Below are 11,913 nucleotides of genomic sequence, written 5' to 3' on the forward strand. Positions count from 1 at the left end.
CACTGAATGTATTTTACCCTGATCTTCTCACTCACAGCACTGGTTTTCCAGAATGATGTTTCTGAAAGTTTACCTTAAAAAAATGTGAAATAGATACTGGTAACACTAAGGAAAATATCGTTTTTGTTCTTTTTATTCTGTGTTAGTACTGAGACTTGAACTCAGGGCCTGGGTATTGTCTCAGCTTTCTTGCTCCAGGCTGAAGTTCTGCTTCTTGAGCCATAGCTCCACTTCCTACAGATTAAGCTTTGGAGTGTCTGAGTGTGTGTGCGTGTGTGTGTGTGTGTGTGTGTGTGTGTGTGTGTGTGTGTGTGTGTATGCCAGTCCTGGACATTGTAGAGCTTTCTTGCTCAAGTCTAACACTTTACCAATTGAGCTACAGCTCCACTTACAGCTTTTGGAGCTTGTAGTTGGAAATTAGAGTCTCATGAACTTTCCTCCCTGGAAATCCTTTGAATTGTGGTCCTCAGATCACAGCCTCCTGAGTTGTTAGGATTACAGGCGTGAGCCACTGGCATTGGGCCAACATGTTCCTTCAATTTTTTTCATCTATAAGTAGTTGTTCAGGAGGATTTCAATTCAGCATATCAATTTATGAGTACAATGCATCTTGATCAATGTCAGCCTTTACATCATTCTCCCCATCTTTCCCAAACCCACCCAACCCTTCAAGCTACCTAGCTCCATTTTCATATGGACATTGAGTATAATGACTATATTCATCAACTCTTCCTCTCTCTGTTCTGTACATGGAAGAGTTCATTGGGGTTTTTTTTTTGGAGGGGGGTGGCTCTTTTTTTTTTTTTTCAAAGCCGAGGCCAGAACTCAGGGCCTTGCACTCGGCAGGCAAGTGCTCTTCGAAGGAGCTAAACCCCCAACCCTCTAAAGAAAGATTTTAATTCAGAATGTAAGCAGTATTTTTAGGAAATAAGTGAAGGCTCCCAAAGAGACTGAAAAATAAGGAATCACTTTGCGCTCAGGAGACAACTAGATTTTGTTAAAAATTAATGTCTAATTATCTTCATAGGGGAATCTGATTTCTATTTTTAAAAGTATTATTTTAACTCCATTCTGATGTTTATTCCTAGTTCCTTGCTCCTCACAGAAAGAGTGTCACATGATTCATTATTTTCTAAAAATTAGTAGCTTTAATTCTCTCCTTGGAGACTGAAAAGCCAGAAATCTACACAACTGTGGTTTTACTCCCACACAATCAAATTTTTTGTAGTATTTTCAGAATGAATTTGGCCTGGCTCCTTTTACAAGTGATCACTCATAAACTGGGTGCTGGGGCTCACATCTATTTAGGAGGCTGAAATCTGAGGATTGTGGTTCAAAGCCAGCCATGGCAGGAAAGCCTGAGAGACAGTTATCTCCAGCTAGTTATCAAAAACCCAGTAGATGTGTGGCTCGGTTGGTAAAGTAAGGGAGAGTGTCCAGGCCTTAAGTTTAAGCCCTGGTTCTGGCACACATGTATGCATGGGTGCGTGTGCGTGCGCACACACACACACACACACACACACAACAACAACAACAACAACAACAAAAAGAAAACAAAACAGCAACAAAGAAAATCCTCTTGAAGTTCATTTATATAAATATTATTATTATTATTATTTTATTTTATTTTTTGCCAGTCCTGGGGCTTGGACTCAGGGCCTGAGCACTGACCCTGGCTTCTTTTTGCTCAAGGCTAGCACTTTGCCACTTGAGCCACAGCGCCACTTCTGGCCATTTTCTGTATATGTGGTGCTGAGGAATAGAACCCAGGGCCTCATGTATACGAGGCAAGCACTCTTGCCACTAGGCCATATTCCCAGCCCAAAATATTATTTTATATGATCAGTTACACATACATATTGCACCTTTGTGTTCCTCTGCTAAGAATATCCTCCTTTGGTCCCACTGTGTGTGAATACCAAAAGACCTTTATAATGTATCTGTCCCATTGTATTTTCTTTTCCTTTTTACTATCTAGAGTGTTTACTTGCAAATTGTAGGCACATTCTAGCTACCACAAATGTATGAACTCATGCAACCTGTTTCTCTGGGTCTGGCTTATGTGGCTTAATATAATTTATAGCAAGCTCTTGTGGTTTATTTGTTCAAACCTTCCAAGAAGCAAATGCCATGTTGGAGTTAGATATACAAGAGATTTTTTGAGAAACTGATGGGAAAGACAAAGGAAGAAGGAAGCACTAGGATTCCTATCTTGGGTGGCTGAACAGGCTCTAGCATCCCCATCTACAACCAAGAGTGATATTTCTGGATCATAGGGTAGTTCTATGTTTAGTTTTTAAGGAATCTCCAAATTATCTTCCAAAGTGGTTGAACAAGTTTATGTTGCCATCCATAGTGCACTAGGATTCCTTTTCCTCCACATCCTCACCAGAATCTGTTGTTTTTATTCTTTTATTAAGTGCCAAAGTGATGTACAGAGGGGTTACAGTTTCATATGCAACACAGTGGGTATATTTCTTAGCAAACTTGTTATCTCCTCCCTCACTTTTCTCCCATGTTCTCTCCTCCCCAGTTCCCTCCCCCACCCCGAGTTGTACAGTTGGTTTACAGCATATTGTCTTGTAAGTATTTCTGTTGCATAGGTTTGCCTTTTACTATTTGTCTCACCATTTTAATGTTCCCCTTTACTTTCCTAGTTCTGTTGAACAATACAATACTCAGGGAACCAAAATCAGATACAGTGACATCCGGGCTAAAACCATAGGGAAGAAAAATTAAAAAGGCATAATTTCACTGAAAATAACAACAACAATTTTGTTTGTATTTGTGATGGCTATCCTAAGTGGGGTGATATTTGCATTTTCATTATGGCCAGAAATGTTGAGCATGTCTTTATATATCTATTGACTAGTTTTACTTCTTGTTCTGAAAAGTCTCTAGCTTGTTTGCTCATTTATTAATTGGTGTACTGATTCTTTGATGGTTTAGTTTCTTGTGCTCTTTGTATCTCCTGTACTCTGAATATTAAGCCATTGGAATGCATCAGACTTATTTTATTGACTTATATTAATTATACAGAAGATATAATTATTCATTCTTACATCTCCATACTCTATCCAATCAATTTAACAATTTCATCCCCTCTATCACATTCTCTGCCCCTTGTCCCCCCCAACAGCATTCCCAATACATTTTTCTTATTCTGTTTTAATAGTTGTAAATAATTTTGTAAAGGAATATAAAACTATTTATTGACCACTGTTCACCATAATTTACAATAAAGTAAACAATATACAGTTGGGTAACATTCTGATTACTACAAAGTTGTTTCTCTGGCTTTTGTGGAACCAGTAACCCAGTACTGAAAACAATAGAGCCTACATGTAAGGAATGAGTTGGGGTAAAGAAAAAGCATGCAGGTCAATAATTATAAAATTCTGTTCATTCATTTAGGCCAGCAGGTCCTAAATATCACATCTCTAACCAGCTGATTTTACATTTCCATGAGCTGAGTGTTAGATAGCCTATGACCCAATATTCTGTAAAGGAATGCTCACTACAGAAAATTTTAGTGAAAGGAAATCAAGATTTGTCTTTTCTCATCTGGGTGAGGGAAGTTGTTATTAGCTTAAATTTTTTCCTTCCAACAAAATTTGCAAAGCTATTGCATTTGCATATCTATGGCAGAAGCAGGAGGACCTAAAGTTTGAGGCTAGCCTGACTACCTAGGAAGTTCAAGGCAAACCTGAGCTGCCTAGAGACCCTGTCTCAAAAATCAACAAGAAACTAAAACAAGGGCCAGGGATGTAACTAAGTAATACATCATTTACCTACATATGTAAGGCTCTGGGTCTGATGCCCAACACCTCTAAACAAGCAAAGTCTCCAAAACAAAAAATATCTATGTAAGTATTTTGTTTACACACACACACAAACACATGCAAAAAATTCAGGATGGTCTTTCAACATAGCAGTTAAAGACAAGTTGTTCTGATTAAGTAATGACCCCCAAAATTGCCTAATATTAAAAAAAGCCACAATCTGTTCCTGAATGCAGAGGAAATATACCATGGTATTAAACATTCTTTTCTGATAAAGTAAGCAACTACAGAAAGCCTTTATTATATTTGTTCAAAGTAACCAGTACTATTGAAGAAAAAAGAAAAACCTCAACTTCCCCAATACTTCTTTCAAAATACTACTTGATTTTCATTAGAATGAATTTATTGTTTCACACCATTAATTCAAACACCAAGACTCGGATATATATATATATATGTATACATATATATGTATACATATATACATATATATGTATACATATATATATATAAAAGAATGCAAACAATTATTGAGCTTCATCATCTGGACAAGAAGATGCCAAGTTAGTCTTTCTTCATAGAAAACAATCACAATCTGAGGAAACTTCATATTCGCCTCTTTTGCCAGCACCAAGTCAGCTTCATCTGAATCTTTCCATTTCATAAGAAACATCAATTCTCCACTGCTGTCTGTGGCACCAATTATTCGTTCAGGATCCAGACCCCTAGCAAACCCCCTTGGTTTGTCAGCAGCATCTCTTTTCTTCTTTGATTTGCTATCATCAGATTCACTGTCCAATAAAGATTTTCTTTTTGTACCATCCTTTACCAGCTTTTTGAGAATTAAGAAATGCTTCAATTAATTCTGGACAATCTAAATTTTCTTCAGGTTCCCAAGTATTATCAGCATCTGTAAATCCCTTCCACTTCAGGAAATATTCTACCTTCCTATTCACTATACGTCGGTCCAGTACTTTTTCTACAACAAATTCTTCAGGCTCTGCTTCTTCAACTTTTTTACTCTTTCCATTCTGTTTCTTTCCCATTTTTTGCAATGTAGTCTTGTTAGAGGCAGTCGTTAATTGTAGACTTGAAGAGCTATTACTCAGATGCTCCAGTCACGATCCTGCAGCAGCAGCGTCTCTGGCCCGCGGGCTTCCAGCTCCAGTCACATCCCATTTGTAAATAATTTTGACAGTATTTAACCCCCTTTGTCCTCTCCAACAGCACTGTATCCCTCCCACCAGTTCCCATCTACCCTGAATCCATTTCTCTTTGCTGAATTTCTCTATGCTGCTCTTCTATATACTTGTCATATGCTATATAGTCACCCTCTCATTTTTTCCTTCTCCTTTCCCCTGAACAGTCTCTTAGCTTGATTAATGCTCTATGTTTAACCATCTAAGTAATTATGGGTATTTGTGCTTATGCATATATCTATGAGTATGTTTGTCTTTTAGGTCTAGCTTGCACATATGAGTGAAAACATATGAAAATTTGTTTTGTAAGCTTGTCCTGTCTTGCTCAGTAGAATGTTCTGGATTTGTTTTCCTACAAATGGCATGATTTAATTTTTTATGGATATATAAATAATTCATAAAACATGTTTACCACATTTTCTTTATTTGGTATATTGATTTACTTTTCTTCAGATATATGTCTAGAGTGGTATGGCAGGGTTATAAGAAAGATCTAATTTTAGGCTTTTGAGGAATCTCCATACTGCTTTCCAGAGAGGTTGCATTAGCTTACATTCTCACCAACAGTGTATGAGGGATCCTGTGTCCCACATATTGACCAGCATTTTTTGTTTGTTTTCTTGATAAATGCCACTCTTGAGTGAGATGGAATCTTAATGCAATTTTGGTTTGAATTTCCTTTCTGGCTAAGGATGTTCAACATTTCTTAATATACCCACTAGCTATTTGTATTTCTCCTTATGAGAATTTTCTGTTCAATTCACTTGCCTATTTGTTGATCAGATTAATCATTCTCTAACTGTTTAAATTTCTAAGTTCTCAGTATAGTCTGGATATTGTTTATCTGTTGATTAGGTAGCGAAGATTTTCTCCCATTCTGTGGATTGTCTCTGTAGAAAGTCTCTTTTTTTGTCAATTGTTCTTCCCATCCTCTGGGAAACTGTATCTTTCAACCATCAGGCAACCTTTCCACTTTGTCCTGGCTCAATCCAAAATATATCATGAGAAGTAGTTGTAGTAAAAATGTGACGCTTATAGCACAGACCAAAAACCTTTAGAAGCCATGCTAATATCTTGACTTTCCCTGCTGTTTTCTTAGACAATAAGTTCTAAGAAGGTATCTGTCTTTTATTCCTCTCTCCCTTCCAACCTAGACCAAGAGAGCTTTGAGACTTTCTTCTTCTTCCACTTCTGAAGGCTTCACTTCACTAAATAATTGGAAGAACCCTGTCCTCCAGGTGCTGAGATGCATTAGAAGTTCATTGGCAGGAATGGAGGGAGGTGTTCTGAGGAGAAAGGACAGGGCCCCACAGATTGCTTTTCCAAGTAGAAAAGGGAACATCTCCCAGGTCTTGAGAGTTTTTAGATAAATCATTCACTTATGCAACAAATAGGTATGAGGCAGTTAGTATGTGCCAGGTGGTGTAGAGGGACTTGGGATATTGCAATGAACAAAACAAGATTTATTTGATTGCTGCGCTTTTCAGGGAAACATTCTTGCAGGGAGAACGTAACATGCACATAAGTAGTATGCAAAACACACAAAGACATTCTACTGAAATAAACAGATTTTTGCATAAAATACAGTTGTTCATAAAATTAGCTTTCAGTTGAGAATTATGTCATCTACTTTGACTAGGAGTAGAATCTCTTTCCAGAGTTCTCTGGCCCCACTCCCACCCCTAGCCTCTCTGCCCCTGAGGCCTTACTTGGCCTTGACTTCCCTGAGTAGGAGCCACTTTCATTGGAGAAATGCATCAAGTGTAATTTCTAAGAGTCCTTGACAACATGAGGTGACTCTGAATGTTTTATTTAATTAATAGATAGTCAAGCTGGGCACTGGATACATGCCTCTAATTCTAGATACTAAGGAGACATGAGGCTCTTATTTTTAAGTAATCACAAAAAAGCCAGAAGTGAAAGTGTAGCTCAAGTGGTAGAGCACTAGTTCTGATTAAAAAGTTCAGGATCAGCACCCAGGCTCAGGCTCCAAGTTCAAGTCCTAATACTATCTCTATCTGTATCATCTCTATCTCTGTCTCTCATCTATATTCTATCTCTGAATAAACCTATTGGTTAGCTGGATTTTATGAACTTTCCCAAAGTGGTTCAAGAAATATGCTTAAAATAGAATGGGCTAAAAGCAAACTTACATACAGAAGTCTTGGATTCTAAATTCAGTGAAATAAATGAACTGAGTGGGAAATGGCACTGGGTAAAAAGAGTCATGAGTTTCAATGGTCATGATGGAAAATTCACATATCTTTTTAGTAATAAATAGGGATGAGAATAAGAAAGTACTCAACTGCAAGGAAGGCAGATATTTCAAGCAGCCCTTGCTACATTAAACAACACAGCCTGTGATCTCGCGTAACAGTAGGAGAAAGTCAAGTCACAAATAATGACTTCAAATATATAGGCTCCCTTATCCCTGAGATTGATATTGATTGTAGTCTCTTTCTCTCTGTGTGTCTTTCTGTCTTTGTCTCTCTGTCTCTGTCTCTCTCTCACTTTCCTGGGTGGTACTCTTTAAGATCTTCTGGATCACACATTTTAGGGAAAACACCCACAAATGTTTACTCATGTGGAGAATTCAATAATCTGTGTGTGTGCGTCCACATGCACATACATGGGAGGGCAGGTACTGGAGCTTGAACTCAAGGCCCTGCACTCCCGTTTGGCTTTTCACTCAAGGCTGGACTTTCACCATTTCAGCACATGTCTACTTGTGAGTTTCTTCTAGATGATTCAGAGTCTTTTGGACTTCTCTTCCTTGACTTGCTTCATATCTTAGACTTGACCCTGTCATTTTAGTCTCATGATTAGCTAAAATTACAGGCATAAGCCACCAACACTCAGAAGCAATTCATTTTTTCCAAAAGAGTAAAAATAGCCAGGCATTGGTGGCTAACCCCTATAATCCTAGCTACTTAAGTGGAGGCTGAGATCTGGGGATCGCAGTTCAAAACCAGCCCAGGCAGGAAAGTCCTTGAGACGTCTACCTCCAAATAACCACAAAAAGTGGGAAATGGAGCTGTAGCTCAAGTGATAGAGTGCTAGCTATTAGCACAAAAGCTCAGTACTCAGGCTCAGAGTTCAAGCTTTGGTACCAGAAAAAAAGTAAAAATAAATCTTTACTCCAACTACTTTCCCACCCAAACCCAATTCCAAGCCTATTATATCCCATTGAGCTGTATACATCAGGCCTGCAGTTTCTATTGTTAACTTCTGAAATTAAAAAGTAAAATGTATCTTTGTATGTTTTGGTAGTTCCAGTATGGGGGCTTGAGGTCATGGCCTTACATCCTTGCTTGGCTTTTTCAATCAAGGCTGTTGATCTACCACTTGAGCCATACCTCTACTTTCAGCTGTTTAGTGCTTAATCAGAGGTAAAAAGTCTCATAAACTTTACAGTGACTTCACAGTATGATCTTCAGATCTACAACTTCCTTAGTAGTTAGACTTATAGGCCTGAGCCACTGGCACCTGGCTGAGTTGAACCTTTTATGATGCTCGATTATACTGACATTGTGCTGATAAGTTGCAATAAATAATCAGCTAGTTAATGTCTAGCCCCGCCCTTCATTCTATTTCTACTGGGACTTTGCAAGCAGGCCACTCTTATGGTCTGCAGAGTCTCTCTGCAGCTGGAAACCATGTTTCTAGCCATGTTTCTGCTCCATTGGTTCTCTGGCTCCTTCTCACTCTACACCTTTGCTTCCCTTTCTGGACTCCTGGGATAGCATGTTTTCTCTGAACACTTTTTCTAGCTTCTTAGCAAATTCTTCCATTCTTTCCATTCCTTCTCCACGTTTCTTCAATAGAAGCAACAACATCTGCACCGCCCCCAACTCCCTAAATGGAGCCACAGCTCTACTTCTGCGGTCAATCAAAGATAAAGAGTTCCTCAGGTTTTCTGCCTGGGCTGGCTTCAAACCCAGATCCTGAGATGTCAGCTTCCCAAGCAGCTAGAATTATGGGTATGAATCACCAGCCAGGACAAAGTCCTTAACTTTTCTTAAAGCTCCACTTCTGCACCAATAACGATCTGCCAACCACCTGCAAATGGAGATCCCCTGCCTGTCAGGTTCAAAAGCCTGGAACAGAAATTAAATTCCCTGTGTTTCTCCCCTTCCCATGTGTGCAATATTTTGCTTCTCTCAGTTTTTTGAGCCAGAAAACGTTGTCAGAGCCATATTCAAGTTCTTTTTACCGCTCATGTTCATGTTTTATTTCCCATCTAGTTTAATCTATTCTACTTTGATGAATTTGAATTTTTAGTCCTAGTTCTATTTTCCATATTTAGGCTTATATAAACCTTTATTCTAGATTATTATAATTGCCGTGTGTGTGTGTGTGTGTGTGTGTGTGTGTGTGTGTGTATGTGTGTGTGTTTGAATTCAGAGCCTGGGCACTGTCCCCTAGCTTTTACACTCAAAGATGGTACTCTACATTTGAACAACACCTTCAGTTCTAGCTTTCTGTAGTTAATTGGAGATCAGAGTCTCATTGACTTTCCTAGCTGAGGTGGATTTGAACTAGATATCTAACTGTTACATCTCAGCTCCTGAGTAGCTATGATTACATGTGCCAGCCACCAGTGCCTGGCATTACAAGTGCCCTTTGATTGGAATGCCTTCTTCCTCTGCAACATTTTTGTCCCATAAATGTTGATGTTTTTCACATTACATGAGAATGTTGTCTGAGGGGTTAGGGATACCAAAGGAATTGAGCACACCCACACACACACACACACCCCCCCCACACACACACACCACAGTAGTCCCAGAGACAGGAGTGACTGTGATTTGGACAGAGAGGTTAACATGAACTGAAGTGGAGAAGGTAGCTCTGGGATGGAAGTTGGGGATGGGTAGGATTTCATTAAATAGAAAGTCAAAAGCTGCAGGAAAGAGTGAGGAGAAGGAAGTTTGGTTCAAGGGGACAGTAGGCCACAGAGGCATTAAAATGTTTCTAGCAGCCTGTGTGCATTGGGCATAGACCTGATGATGTCCACATAGGGTGGCCATGAAGATGAAAGGTGGACTGGTCCAGATTGTGATGGACCACAAATGAGATGTAGACTTTTTTTCTGTAGCTAGCTAGAAGTATTCATTTTACTTCCTACAGCTAACTATCAAGTTTTGAGTAGAATTGATAAGCTAATACTTGAATCAAACTTATTTTCTCAAATTTAATTTGTCATTGCCTTATTTAGTCATGTTCCTGAGGACCCTTAGCTAAAGTTTCTCTGTCTCTGTCTGTCTGTCTTTCTGTCTGTCTGTCTCTGTGTGTGTCTTTCTCTGCCACTCTCTCCTCTCTCTGTCTCTGTGTCTGTCTGTCTGTGTATGTCACTGTCTCTTTCTCATTTGTGCCAGTATTGGGGCTTGAACTCAGGACCTTACAATCTTGCTTGGCTTTTTCTTTCCATAGCTGGCAGTCTACAGCTTGAGCCACACCTTCACTTCCAGTGTTTTACCAATTGAAGGTAAGAGTCTCTCAGATTTGTCTACCTGTCTCTCAATTGTGATTCTCAGACCTCAGCCTCCTGAGCAGAAAGGATTACAGACATAAACTACTGGCACCTGGCCAGAGCTCTGTTTATGAAGGTAAAAATATCTGTGACCCATCTGCACAATTTAATTAATGATTTTTTTCCTTTTCTTTCAGAAAACAGATAGGACTGGTGACATATGGTAGCAGAAGGCTGTGTGTGCGAGTTTCCTAGATGATGAGGTACTTGTGCTAATTTAATTTTCACTAAATTTCTGCAGTGAACTTCCCTATATAGAGATAATGCTTGCTAGGTGTGTTAGTTTGGCTGCTAGAAAATGGTGTTTCCAGATTGGCTTAGCTTCATAACATGATGAGTGGTCACCCTTTCTGCCCTGGATGTACAGAAATTGGTCAGAACTTTTGTCACTGAACTTGAGAGTGGACTGGGAGCAATGGCCTCCAATCTGCCTGCTTCCCACCTTCTCAGTGTATTTTTGGCTACATAAGCCTCCTTGTAGACAAAATGGTATGTAAGCATGGTGCAGCAATGCCCTAGTAACTCACAGCTGTGATCTAAGCTACTTGGGAGGCAGAGATCTGAGAGTCATGATTTGAAGTCTGCCCAGGCAGGCAAGTCTGTGAGACTCTTGTTTCCAATTAACTTCCAAAATGCTAGAGGTGAAGGTATGACTCAAGTGATAGAAAGCTAACCTTGAGCACAAAAGCTCAAGGACAGCAACCAGGCCATGAGTTCAAATCGCAGCACTGGCATTAAAAAAAAAAAAAAAAAAAAAGCAAGGCACTAATTTCCTACCAATGGCCTCCAATGGAAAAAAAAAATAACTAGCTTTGCAATTGCAGAACAATCATTTGTTGGATTTCAAAATGTTCTTCAGTCTTTGAAAAAGTGTCCTGTTATTTATGACATGGGTTCAAACTAGGCTCCTCTTTGAAAGGAGAACATTGCTAATTTTAGACAAATTTTCCAACAGGCTGTCACTATGTCTCACCAGGATTATTATGCCCATAGATTGTGAGCCTCCACCTTCCTGCTTTTCTTCTATGGTTTATTTCAAATTCTACTTGCAGATTTTGCTATCTAAAATGCACATCTACTATTTCTGTGTTTAAAAAATATTGATGAACTTCCTACTGTTGATGAGATTAAGGCCATGCTTGCAGGTTATGACGTGGCCTAGTTCTTATCTTGACTAAATACCAACAAACCCACAGATATGTAACAAACTCATAATTTATTTTTTATTTTTTGCCAGTCCTGGGGCTTGCACTCAGGGCCTGAGCACTGTTCACGGGCTCTTTTTGCTCAAGGCTAGCACTCTGCCAACTTGAGCCACAGCGCCACTTCTGGCTTTTTATATATGTGTGGTGCTGAGGAATCGAACCCAGGGTTTCATGTATACAAGGCAAGCACTCTA

The 11,913-nt window shown here is 39.2% G+C and overlaps 1 pseudogene; it reads right to left on the minus strand.

Moving 5' to 3' along the window:
• Nucleotides 1-4,309: 4,309 nt before the first annotated feature.
• LOC125357674 lies at nt 4,310-4,849 on the minus strand (annotated as a pseudogene).
• Nucleotides 4,850-11,913: the final 7,064 nt, after the last annotated feature.

The sequence above is a fragment of the Perognathus longimembris genome, chromosome 9 (genome assembly GCF_023159225.1).
Source record: "Perognathus longimembris pacificus isolate PPM17 chromosome 9, ASM2315922v1, whole genome shotgun sequence".
Lineage (NCBI taxonomy): Eukaryota > Metazoa > Chordata > Mammalia > Rodentia > Heteromyidae > Perognathus > Perognathus longimembris.